Consider the following 13004-nt stretch of genomic DNA (forward strand, 5'->3'; position numbering starts at 1 on the left):
TCATCAGAGTAAAATGCCGGCGTTTTGGCTGGCCAATTGGGGCGGGTAGACTGGTAACTTGCTCCATGAGCAGAGCACAAAAACGGCCGGCCTTATAAGCAAGCTCCCAAAATGCTCCTAAAACTCTTATGTCTACAACCTTCAGTTGGGCAGAATGCTGCATCATAGGGCAACAATTTTTGAATCAACACACCTCAAATGGGTTAACTTGAAAACTGCATCCAAAATCTGGGACCCATGACTCCCATTCAACTGAAATTTGTCAAAGTTTGGGCACTTCAATCCTTCCATGCTGTCATGTTACCGTGCTGCCATGATCAACTGCAGTCATGTGAATGACATTTCCAATACTCCTTGCCAGCTTCCTACAAGAAAAACCAATGGGGAAGCCACCAGGAAGTTGGACGTTACTCCTGCTTCCACTGCTTTTTTGCTTGCCCATAATCATTTTGTTTCTCTGTAAGGAAATATCTCTGAAACAATGACCCAATGGGTCACAGGTTGTCTAATGGTTGGTTCTGATCATGGCAAAAATGTAATCATAGATTTGGAAAATTGGTGGCTTTCTAAACTGCAATATCCACTAGTTGCATCCAGCATGGCCAGGAATTATAGTCTATAGAATTATATACAATTTTATAACATAATACATATAATATATAATTATATAGCAAAACTTATTTATAAAGTTACATATAACTATAGGAAAGTGCAGTCCAGCATCAACTGGAAGGCTACAGTTTCCCACTTAAAAGCCAGAGTATTATATAACACATATAGATACAAAGCTACAGAATGACTTTCAAAACAAGTAGAGTCCCTCCAAAAATGAATACTGAAAGACAATTTGCCATATCATAGAAAGAAATTATGAAATATATTCACTATATACTTTAAGGACGTATAATGAATGCAACTGAAAGCCATTAATATTTTTTGAGGGGGTTAGTTGCAGACTACAGCAACCATCAAAAGCCGAAATATATTTCACTGCAGTTTACGCTCTGCTAATTCCCTTGAACATCATGCAGGGAGGGGGAGAAGAGAAATCTCAAATCTAGCAAACAAGCAAACAATTAGAATTGCACACTAATTCCAAAATACTTAGCTTATCACCTTTCTATCTTACACTAGTTGAGTATCTTTAAATACAAATGAATAGAGACTAGACTAGACTAGACTAGACTAGACTAGACTAGAATAGACTAGACTAGACTAGACTAGACTAGACTAGACTAGACTAGAATAGAATAGAATAGAATAGAATAGAATAGAATAGAATATTTTTTATTGGCCAAGTGTGATTAGACACATAAGGAATTTGTCTCCAGTGTACAAGTTCTCAGTGTATATACAAGCAACAAAGTGATAAATCATAAATCATAAGATACAACCAACAAAATAATACTCATAAGATACCAACAGACACAATTAATAGGTGAGATGAGAAGAATAATAGTAATACAGCCCTATTACATGGTTAGATATCTTTAGGCATAAGACAGTGCTGGTGCAGTTAGTTGCTTAACAGAGTGATGGCATGGGGGGGGGAACTGTCTTTGTGTCTAGTTCTATTAATAAACCAAAACATCTGCATTTATTTTATGTTTGTACAAAACATCTTCCAGTGATCAGTGAAATATCTTGAAGAACTTATCTTGGTATTTGCTGTGTGACCTGGTCCAATAAAAAGTTACTAAAAATCCTCACAGATCTTCCAGGAATACTCTTGTACGTAAATTTACACAGGACTCAGGAATATCCTCTGGATATGGTAAAAAATGTGATGATGGTGACCACAATGGTAAATTGATGCTTCATCTGCTTTTATATGTGTTGCACAGCCCATCTTGATTTTTTTTTCATAATAACCTGAGATTCCCCCCTGACAGTCATGATCAACCAAGGTAGTCAGCAGATTACTATAGCAGAAATCTGCATTATTGACATTTGATCTTTCATCTCAGTATACAAATCTAATTAAGCAATATTTTAATTTCTCTTGAAAGCCATTCTCCTGAAATACTCATGAGTAAGTATATCTGCATATTTGTTATAGTTTTATTTTCTGTAAACAATTTGTCCCTTGTTAATAATTGCAAACGGCTTGTAAAGAAGGAAAATATGTTAAATTCCTGGGTTGAAATCACTCCCATAATTCAAATTAATGTTGTTCTGAAATTTATTTTCTCAGTTACTGCTATATTGCATCAAAATTTATTCCGCAGAAATGCAATGAATTATTAATCGCATCTCCTAAATCAGTTCCAGAATAGATTCCTGGTGGGGGGAAAATTTGCATGAATTTGAAAGAAAGAAAATGGCACGTAATCAGCATTGAAAAGCATGAGACTGGAAAACTATACTGCTTCAAGCCCTCACATGAATGTTGACTTAGATTAATATCAATGGTAAATAAATTCATATGGATTGAAATGAGACCACATTTCTTTTAAACTCTTTAATTCTAAATACACAAAAGCAGTATAAGGAGATTTTAATTGTCATCAGCATCAAATATTTTTTTTTCTATTCTCAGAGTCCACCCACTCACCCAATCTCTAATTCTGTTTTATAAATTTAAAAAAACTGCAAGCAAATTAAAAATCCTATTTTTTTTCCTGCCAAAGGGCCTATTTCTTGAAGGAACTTTTATTGGGCAGAACTGAAATTCAATTAAATCACAATTTTCAAATGAATAGGTTTGTTTTAGGATTTAAAATACATTGATATTTGGCAGAATTTTGTGTGCACACAACCCAACTCTTTGTATTATTATTTTTATAATTAAATATGTTTAAATAACCTTTTGAACCTTATATCCCATTCTAAGTAAGCAACAGAGCAACTGAATCAGTCAGCTTGCCTTTATTTCTTTGGGCTCAATGGTGCTGTGACATCAGTCCAAAATTTGACATGGCACATAATCAACTTGCTTGTTTTTATTGCTTCTCTAATGAATTAAGTATATAGAAGCAATTGTAAAGCTAAGACTGAAGAAGATGCAAAGAAGATACATGTCATTGACTTATCTGGTTAAAGGAAGTTTCTGTGAGATTGTCAATCCTACCGCTACTTAACTGTACTAGGACACTTGCAAACTGCATGGGAAATTGAATGTTTACAATTTTTAAATCATTCTTTATGTTTTTTTCCAATTGTATAAATGTCAAAGATTTTATGAGCATGGATGACTGATATTTGTATTCTTGGAGGCCATTCATTCTTCAAACAGAAACCTAGGAAATGATAATATAATTATTTGCACACAATCACTCTCTCAAATTAGGCCATGTGAGTTAAGTTAGCAGGAGATTTACATATGCCAGTACTGTATTTCATTAGATTCCATAACAGGCAACACAGAATTTGCTTTTTCCAGTAAGATGTGCTTCTTTTCTGCTCTGAAGTAACTAGGTTATCAGGCAAGTGCATGAAGACATGGCTTGAAGTCTTCGGTGCTGCCTGCTGTAACACATATAGTTGTTTTCTGCCACAATGCATTGGCATATTGACAGTATAACAGAGAATTCTTGGGGCAACACTTAACTTTGCTGGGCCACAAATTATGGTTAACTGTATGTTTTTTCCCCTCTTTCCTGCAATCACGTTTGATTCTCGGAGACTGCCTGGAAAAGTCCATGCAGTTTTCTTGGCAAGGCTTTTTCAGATGTGGTTTGTCATTGCCTCTTTCCTAGGGTTAAGAGAAAGTGACTGGCCCAAGATCACCCAGCTGGCTTCATACTCAAGTCATGACTATAACTCACTGTTTCCTAGTCTGTAGCTTTAATTGTTAAACCAAACAGGTTGCTTTAGCTTTATTGTTAAAGAGCGGGATTAATCTTCTACTTAAAAAAAAGGCAGCATTCAATAGGTTGCATACTTTTGATATATCACTAATTGTTTCTTTATTAAAGAGGTAACCGCCAATGAGTTTGTCTTAACTTGGAAATATTTTTGTATTTGTTAAGATCTTTGGCAACTCTACTACCATGACCTTAAGTACAATCCATATCCTTTGGAATGTCTACAGAAGTGTACATCTTAGCAAAGTAGTATTTAATAATTTAATTATTAAAAATAAATGTATATTTATTTCTTGCTGTGCCCTAAAGCCAATAAAATCCATTACTTTGGTGGATTTTCACATAAATCCCTCCATCCAGAGTCACCTTGTAGGAGAGATAGGTAGTATAAAAATTAAGTAAGTAAGTAAGTAAGTAAGTAAGTAAGTAAGTAAGTAAGTAAGTAAGTAAGTAAGTAAATCATTTTACTGGGTCACAGTGATACATATCTGAGTATTCTTTAAGCAAATATCTCTGTCTTTGCTTTTCTGTTTCTACTAAGTTTAGCTTAGCTGATTTCTTTTGTTCACAGCTTGCTAATACGAATTTTATTTCTGATATAAAACTAGATTTTTGATCACTGAGCAAACGTAGAATAACACTGAATCTCCACAGTCCCTGAGTACTTCTGTGCTGATTTTTGGTCTTGAACTGTAAATAAATTTAATTTATTTACATGCCTCAACTACGACAAACATATAGTCATATTTAGATTAAACCATAACATTTACACCAATCTTGTGCTCCAAAAAAACAGTTGCAACCAGAAAGTGACCCAATATGGCTATAATTGTTTGCGAGCTGCTCCTACCATGATAAATTCCTAGCATTAGAGTATTCCGCTGCTCTGAGAATTTCTTTCACTGGATCAGCCAGATATATAAACAATTTCTGGGAACATCAATATTTTCTCATGCCCCCTCCTAGCTGGAATTTTCTATTCAAGTTTTAGAACGGTGTTTTTCAACCTTAGCGATTTTAAGATGAGTGGATGTCAAGTCGCAGAATTCCCCAGCTGGAGTATAGCTGACTGGGGTATTCTGGGAGCTGAAGTTCACCCATCTTAAAAGTTGCCAAGTATGAGAAACGCTGGTTTAGAAGAGTGAGATTTCCACAGAACATACTAGAATTGCAAAACTTCTGGTCTAACCTTGAGCTGATAATGGAAGGCAGAGCTTTACCAATCAAGTGAATTATAAATATAAGATAGAAAACCTGGAAGGAATATATATCTATTGTTATACAAAAAAAAATGCTTTGATGGCCTGAAAGGGTAAATGACTTTCACTGTAGCTCCATGAACAAGATTCAAACCCACAAATAATCATTAAAATCCTTCTCAATATCTCTTTAGCCTTATCTGAAAGAAACAGAAGATGGTTCAAAGAGAGAATCGATTTGTTCAGAGGTTCAGAAAAGAGAGGCACTAATATTAAGGGCAGCAGGAACTGGCATCATGTAATCTTGCTCACTATTTCTGTTATACAATCATTGAGTAAGAATAAAATAATATATGACAAGGGCAAAAAGGCTATGTTGTAACCATTCATAGAGTGTTATTCAAATATTTAAAGAAATAATGATGAGGAAACAGCAAACAAGTATTGACAAAAGGCAATGACTAATAAGCTCAAGCAACCATATTTTTAAGGAACAACAGTTTTACATTGATAGGACAAACCACAATTATAATCCTAGAGACTAAAGAAATTAATAATTTCAGCACATGCTCAAACACTGACTCCTTTTACAACAATATATGGTTGTATCCATGTTAGAATTAAAAACTTTGTATTTCTATCCCAGGTAAATCTTACAAAGTTCTTTAGACCTTTTGCAACTGAAGTTTACAAAGCAGATCATATTTGAAGCACTGATGGTTGACTCATCCTCTGCCAATTTTTAACAAGTCATTCAGAATGGACCCTATAAGTAATGTATAAGTAACGTTAACTTTGCTAAAATTTGAAGAATATTGATTATAATGTTTCAAAATGTTTGTTGGATTATTATCAGCAAATTATTATGGAAGCTTAACGGGATTTGGTGGACTACAGGCAGTTGTGAAGCATATTTCGCCGGCGGGTTGAGGTGATCAGGTGTACTGTCTTCTAATAACAATTAACTAAGAAAAACAAATCTGGTACCGTAAGATAAAATACAACAGGACCAAACTATAAGGGATGCATAGTTTTGTACCTGCATAACTAGTTACAGAAATAAAAGTTAACATGGGGGAAAAGGCTACATCAGACTGAAACTTTGTGCATGCACTACAGTACAAGTCTCTGATGGAATTATCCCACCTTCACAATTATTAGCAATGGCTGGAGCCAATGGGCAATTTCTTCCATTTTATAAATGGAAAAGGAAAGGCTTCCTTTTGATTGAAGAGCAGAGGAGTGAAAAGATAAAAAAAATGTCATTTCCTCTCAAAATAAATCAATTATCAAGATTCTTCATTTGCTGGTTGGTTCACTTTTAAAAGCTATCAACTGTACATTACGAGGGCAAAAAGGGTAATAAACTACATCAATTTCTAATTTGGCCAGTAATGAAAGTAGCAGCACTTTGTAAAATGCAGAGACTTTGCCCATCGTCCTGAGTGAATTAAAGACTGTTTGCAGTTCTTCTCATTACAGAATTATATGCCACAAATATGTTTTCAAGTAATGTGCTCAGAAGGTGGTAAAAAAAATATTGTTCTTGGGCAAGACACACAACTTGGGTTTTTACAGAGCAGCTGAAAGGTGTAACACAGCATCACACCTTTCGTTCTGGACTGCTTCCTTTATTTTAGGAGCACACCCGACTTCTGGATTCAGATCTTTAAAATATCTGTTTCCTAAAGTGGAAAAGCATGGCCAATTGCTCTGAATGTATATTTGTAATGTTTCATTAGGCCTCTAAAGAGACTAGCAATAAACTTTAATAGCTCAGTCTAATAAGATGCAGTTGTGCCTCCAAAGGAAGCAAAAAACACCCAAATAAATGACTAACACTTAGGCCAAAGGCCGGTCTGTATAACAACTTTCATGATCGTGAAAACCAATGGTCGAAAAGAACTTCATTCAAGCTTTAAGACTGAACTTGTACAAGTTATCAAATGCTATTCCAGATACTAGTCCCAAAACAGATTCTTGGAGGAGTCCAAAATCTGCTTCTTTGTAAGAATTCTGTTTATTTCCCCTCTTATTGTCCATAAGTTATTATTTAATTTACTTAATTTATTATTCCATTTATTATTCCATTGTCCTTAAGGAATCATACGTGACAAATGTGCATGGAATCACCGGGGGAAGTAGCTTCTAAAAAAGGCTGCACATACTGAAATGGCCCTATTGCTACTTGTCATTCAGCGCACATCTTAGAGGTGGACAGTATTCTTATATTCAATTCATGCTACGCTAACAGCCTAAACACAGTCAGATGGTTTCTTCTTCTACCTTGTGAATCAAATTTAAAAAAGGAATGCAGAACAAATGTGCAGTTACAGCATAATATAGGGAATCTGAGGTCTTCTAGCTCCCGTCAAACTGTAACTCACAACATCCCACTCCCGTTATCCAGGGGGACTGGAGCTGCTGAAAGTTGTGATTCAGTAGCATATGGATAATGTAACTTTTTGCATTATGGATTGATAACTATTAAAATACAAAAAAACCAAAGAGGAGAGATAAACGGAATTCTTACAATGACCGCAAATTTTGAGGTCCTCCAGTGATCTTATTTGGACCAGTGCTATTACCAGCACATATTGACCAAGCTTGTAGAAAATAGCTAATACATGGAAACTCTAAAAATTCTATCAGGTGAACCTATCTACCAGGTTCCTTCCCAACTGCAAAAAATAAAAGGACAACAGTGAAGCAAAAGACCTTAATATGAAATTCATTCCTATCAGATCTCTCTCTGTCTCTCTCTCTGTCTCTGTCTCTCCCTCTCCCTCTTTCTCCTGAACCATCAGGAAAGAGAAATCTGAAACAGTCCAGTGCAAAGAGCAAAGATGTCTCTTTATATTCAGAAAAAGGATGATGATGAAATAATTGAGATTCAGTGCTTAGAGCAACTTTTTTTTAATTATACAGTATTTTTAGTGTTCTGGAAAAATGAGTGGAGGAGACACGGTGGAAGATTATAAAATTAACTGAATGTTTGATTTTACCATTATTATTTAAGAATCACCTGTCAGAATTAGCTGGCAGTAGATTCAGAACAAAAGTAAATAGTCCCTTAAGGAATTTACTATCTCCGAAATAATTAAATAGCTCTTAAAGGTGGATTAAGCAAACACATAGTAGGTGAATAAAGCTAATAGCAGATATTAACTGAGTAGTTGCTAAAACTGAGCTGGCTGGGACTGCTAATTCTTAGCCAGGAGCAAATTGAGACTGTAGTGGTAGGAGAGGAGGAGAATCTTTGCTGGAATCCGCTGCTTGTGCACTTTCTAGCAATGGTTTGTTGGCTGTGGTGCTGGATTAGATAAGTCCTTGCCCCAAACCATTTAGCTTTTTTTATGTTGTTAAGCAGCTCCTTCAGAGGTCCCTGCAATCTACATTTGGGGTAGTGTGATAAACGGGCTCTGCATCACCCCTCTTTACATATTAACTTTTCAAAGACTGTAGCCTGCTTCTTCTTCCACTTTTCCTAACAGGGACTTTTTCTTCTTAGTGCAAACATTTGACGTGATGTTTGGAATCTGAGCAGTGAAATAATATTGATGATTAAGGGCTTAGAAGAATAGGAGACTTGTCATCTATCGGCTACTCAATTGCCTTTTCAGTTTCACTTCTGGAGCTATTTGAGGGCCATTGAAGAACTGCAGAAGAAATGAATAAAGGAGTCTATTCCTATCCATTTTGGCAATGGGGTTAATCAGGAACCCTTCCTTGCAATCTATGCAGGATCGCATCGGATCACTTCTGCCTTGAACAGAAGAAAGAAGGGGAGAAGCAGCAGCTCTAAGCTTCATGTTCGAAGCATTGCTGATGCCAACAAATAGCAGAAATTACAACTTCATCACAAAAGGCAGGGCCTAAAGGAAGGAGAAGGTTTGAATAATAAAAGAAGGGACAAACTGGCTTTGAGCTGAGGCCTCATCCAAAGGTCCTTGAGAACATAGAATAATAGAATTGGAAGGGACTTTGGAAGTCTTCCAGTCCAGACCCTATGGCCTATACCATTTCAGACAAATGGTTGTCCAGTCCCTTTTTGAAAGCGTCCCGTGACTGAGCACTCAGAACTTCTGAAGGCAAGCTATTTAGAAAAAACTAAAGGAAAAAAAATAGAAAGTTGGAGAGGAATGAAGATGCAGAAATAAAGCAAGAATGAAGAGGTACCTTCTCTGACCGCCATTAGGGAAAGGGCCATAACGAACACCTCCACCAGATCCATTTCTCTTGGGTGTATATTAAATACAAAGATCTTCAGAGTTAGGCAAAAAAAAAAAAATTCCCCCAGCAAGCTGTGTATTTCATTCTCCTGACGTTGTAACTAATTTCCATATAGCAACATCTCTCTCTCACTTGTGGTTTCACTCATCAAGAAACTGTCAATATGGTCCTAGACTGGGTTGCAGCTCAAGGAAGCTGAAAAATGCAGCAAAGTGAGGCAAGAGCATTCAGAGGGTGGAGGGAGAAACAAAATGAAACTCTTATCAAATGAGGCTGGTGATCAAGATGCTACAAAGAAAGCATTAGGGCTTCTTCCAGGATGAGATACAAAGGCTTGATAGTTTTATCTTGGTTCTTTTTCTCAGAACTGCACGATTTAGCTGTTGCTTTTTTTCTACAATGAACATATTCCCTTTTCATTTGGTGGGCTGAATTTTTTTAATGAAGATTGTTGACGTCAATCCTGAAATTATAAAATTCTGTGCATTATTTTTCAACCACCTCTTTTTGTCTTTTTTTAACCTTCGAATTCATAGTCTCTTTGGTTTGATATCCCCTCATTCCCTGCTATAAAACTCAAGGGAAACCATTTGGTCGCTGACTGAAAAAGATGGGCACTTGAAGCCAAACTGAAACATCCTTTGGCAATTTCTTAAGATCCTTCAGCTGTACTGAATAAAATCAGTTCAGCTCAATCCTACCTCCTTAATGATTTCCTTTTTCTGTAATATCATTTCCACTGGACTGCCCATGCACTAGCTTTTAATCTGCTGCTCTAAGTCAAAGAAATCAGAAAACACGATGTGCGGGTAAAGGGTGTCACTGTATAGTTTTAATTTTAACTTTGGCCTCTAGTCTTCTCTACAAAATCCCAGGAAGCTTTGAAATGCTGCCCTCCAATGGACTTTTATCAGTACTACAGAAACACATGGGGGAGCATTCAATTGTAATGTTGCTAGGTTGAACCCTCTATATGTTCTGTCCACCTGCTCCTGAACAAACCTGTTCATTGGACAATGGTCAGCGCAAAGCATTGGTAAACTATGAGAAACCCTGTTGTCTCCTCACCGTCCAATGTTTTCTCTCTTGGGTGCCTCAGTGCCAGATACCACTCACACTCCAATATGTGTGAGAAACGGCCTGCTGCCTCCCTCCCTCCCAGCTTGTTTTTAGAAGCGCATGGAACGCTATTACAGTATAGACAAGAAACAACGGATGGAAAGTAACCAAAGAGAGAAGCAACCTAGAATTAAGGAGAAATTTTATAAAAGTTAGAACAATTAATCAGTGGAACAACCTGCCTCCAGAAGCTATGAATGCTCCAACACTGGAAGTTTTTAAGAAGAGACTGGACAGTCATTTGTCTGAAATGGTATAGGGTTTCCTGCCTGAGCAGGGGGTTGGACTAGATGACCTCTAAGGTCTCTTTCAACTTCATTATTATTATTATTATTATTATTATTATTATTATTATTATTATTATTATTATTATTATTATTATTATTATTATTATTATTATAGTATCTGGCTCTGCTGGCTGCAGGTGCTTTCTCTGCAAAACTTCCATAAGTTTGCAGCGCAGGGATGATAAGGGCAATGGAGAGAAAACACAGTGGGTTTGATTGAAAGCAGGAAAAAATGTAGCAGAGCTCAATATGAAAAATGCATCATGGAGTTGCAATTATTGGACCTTAGGAATTTCCACTTGCACTTATTTTATCATTATTGGATGATAATAGATGGACTTTAATCTCAGGACAACTGCTGGTAACTGGGTGTATCGTTCTTCCACAGTTCTACTTTTTTGTTTGCTACTGTCATATCCAAAGGGAAACTCATATGGCAAAATATGCAAGTCTTATATTGCCTATATCCAAATCATGGCTTTGACCATGCATTTTCCCCATAAATGTTCATACAGAAGACAAATTAATAAAAACAGTAGGCACTTACTTCAGAAAGTCTTTTCAACTGCTTGAAGTCATTTCGTTAGACAAGTATGTACAGGGATCCACTTTTTTTGTTCTGCAAGTGATTTGGATTGTTATTTCTCAGCTGCCTGTATTTTATTTTTTATAATGTTTTATTGTTTTTATTTAATTCTATTTGAGCCCAGGATTACTAGATGAGATGGGTAGTTATATACATTGCACAAATAAATAAAAATAACCCATGCCACCTTCATATATATTCCCACAGCTATTGTTTAAAGAAGAATTACTTCAGCCAGATATGACTAAAAGCCTTCCTAAAACAAATTTACAACATCACCAGAATGGCCTGAAAATCCCAGTGATACCTTCTGGTTTCTTGACTGCGCACAGTTGTGTGGGATAGCAAGATGGATAGTATATAAATTTAATAATAAATAATTTTAAAACATGATTTAAATAGTGTAATCCAATTGGTTTATATATTACAAATAAACCAACTGTCTTCCTGTTCATCATAGAACCATGATGGAAAAAATAAATATGGCAATTCTGCCTCTCTGCAATCTGATTTTTGAAAGAGTTAAATTCATGTGACCAGACCAGATTTTAATTGGTAGATTCTCAAGCCCAAGTGATTTTGACACAAAGGCTACATCTTACATAAAAGAAAGGTGAAGAGCATGTGCCACTGGTTGTGTTTCAGCCAATCCCTGCCTTCAATATATCCACCCTGACCCCTCCCAGAGTGTGTTGACCAGAACTTGCCTCAGTGAAGAATTTTGACTTGCTCAACAATCCAACCACACAGTGTGGTAAAGTTCTTGTGAAGAGCCAGTGATTAGCTTGACAAAGTTCAAGGCAGAACAAAGGCGGTCTGTTTTGAAGAGTGGGTTGTTTCAATCTCAGGATTAAATCTCAGAATCTCTGTTTTTGGTTCATGTAATAATAATAACAAAAACAACAACAACAACAACAACAATTAATAATAATAAAGTTGGAAGGGACCTTGGAGGTCATCTAGTCCAACCCCCTGCTCAGGCAGGAAACCCTATACCATCTCGGACAAATGGCTGTCCAGTCTCTTCTTAAAAACTTCCAGTGTTGGAGCATTCATCGCTTCTGGAGGCAGGTTGTGCTAGACATGTACTAAATGAATATTCAGCATAGCAACCCACCCACTCCCTTTTGCAGTTTAGAAGTGGGACTCTACTTTGCTTTTTAGTTTTGCTTCAAAAGGGCCCTTTTGCTCAAGCCTTACAAAAAAACCCAAATCATATTTTTCAAAGATCTGTACTGCCTTACTGGACAGCATACATTTGTCCCAGGTGACTTGAAGTAGAAACAAGATTTCAAACCAGAGAAGTAGGCCAGCAGTAACTGAATTTTGCTAAGTTTGACTGCTGAGGAAAGGCTCTAAAATCTGAACCTGTAAAGCAGTGTTTTTCAAACTTGGCAGCTTTAAGGCATTTGGACTTCAACTCCAGAATTCCCCAGCCAGTACACTGGCTAAGGAATTCTTTAATTCCACCCATCTGCTATGAAGCTGGTAACTGTGATCTATTAGCTCAGTCATGGCAATTGCCTACTAGGCATTCACAAAACTGATTTAATATTTTGCCTACCTGTTTGTCTGCATTCCTTCCTGGCTGGCTGCCTGTTTTTGAACTCAAAGATCTGTTGCCTTAGATATCCAGTCTTGACACTGTGAGTGGAGAAAGTCTCATTTGGAGTGAGGAAAAATATCTTTTTGAAGTGTTTAATAGACTACTGTGGAATGCAAAGAAATGGATCAACTTTTTCTTCGATCTGTCCCAATTTTTTCCATTGACTTC

Source organism: Protobothrops mucrosquamatus, unplaced genomic scaffold (assembly GCF_001527695.2).
Source record: "Protobothrops mucrosquamatus isolate PMUCROS unplaced genomic scaffold, P.Mucros_1.0 scaffold1399, whole genome shotgun sequence".
Lineage (NCBI taxonomy): Eukaryota > Metazoa > Chordata > Lepidosauria > Squamata > Viperidae > Protobothrops > Protobothrops mucrosquamatus.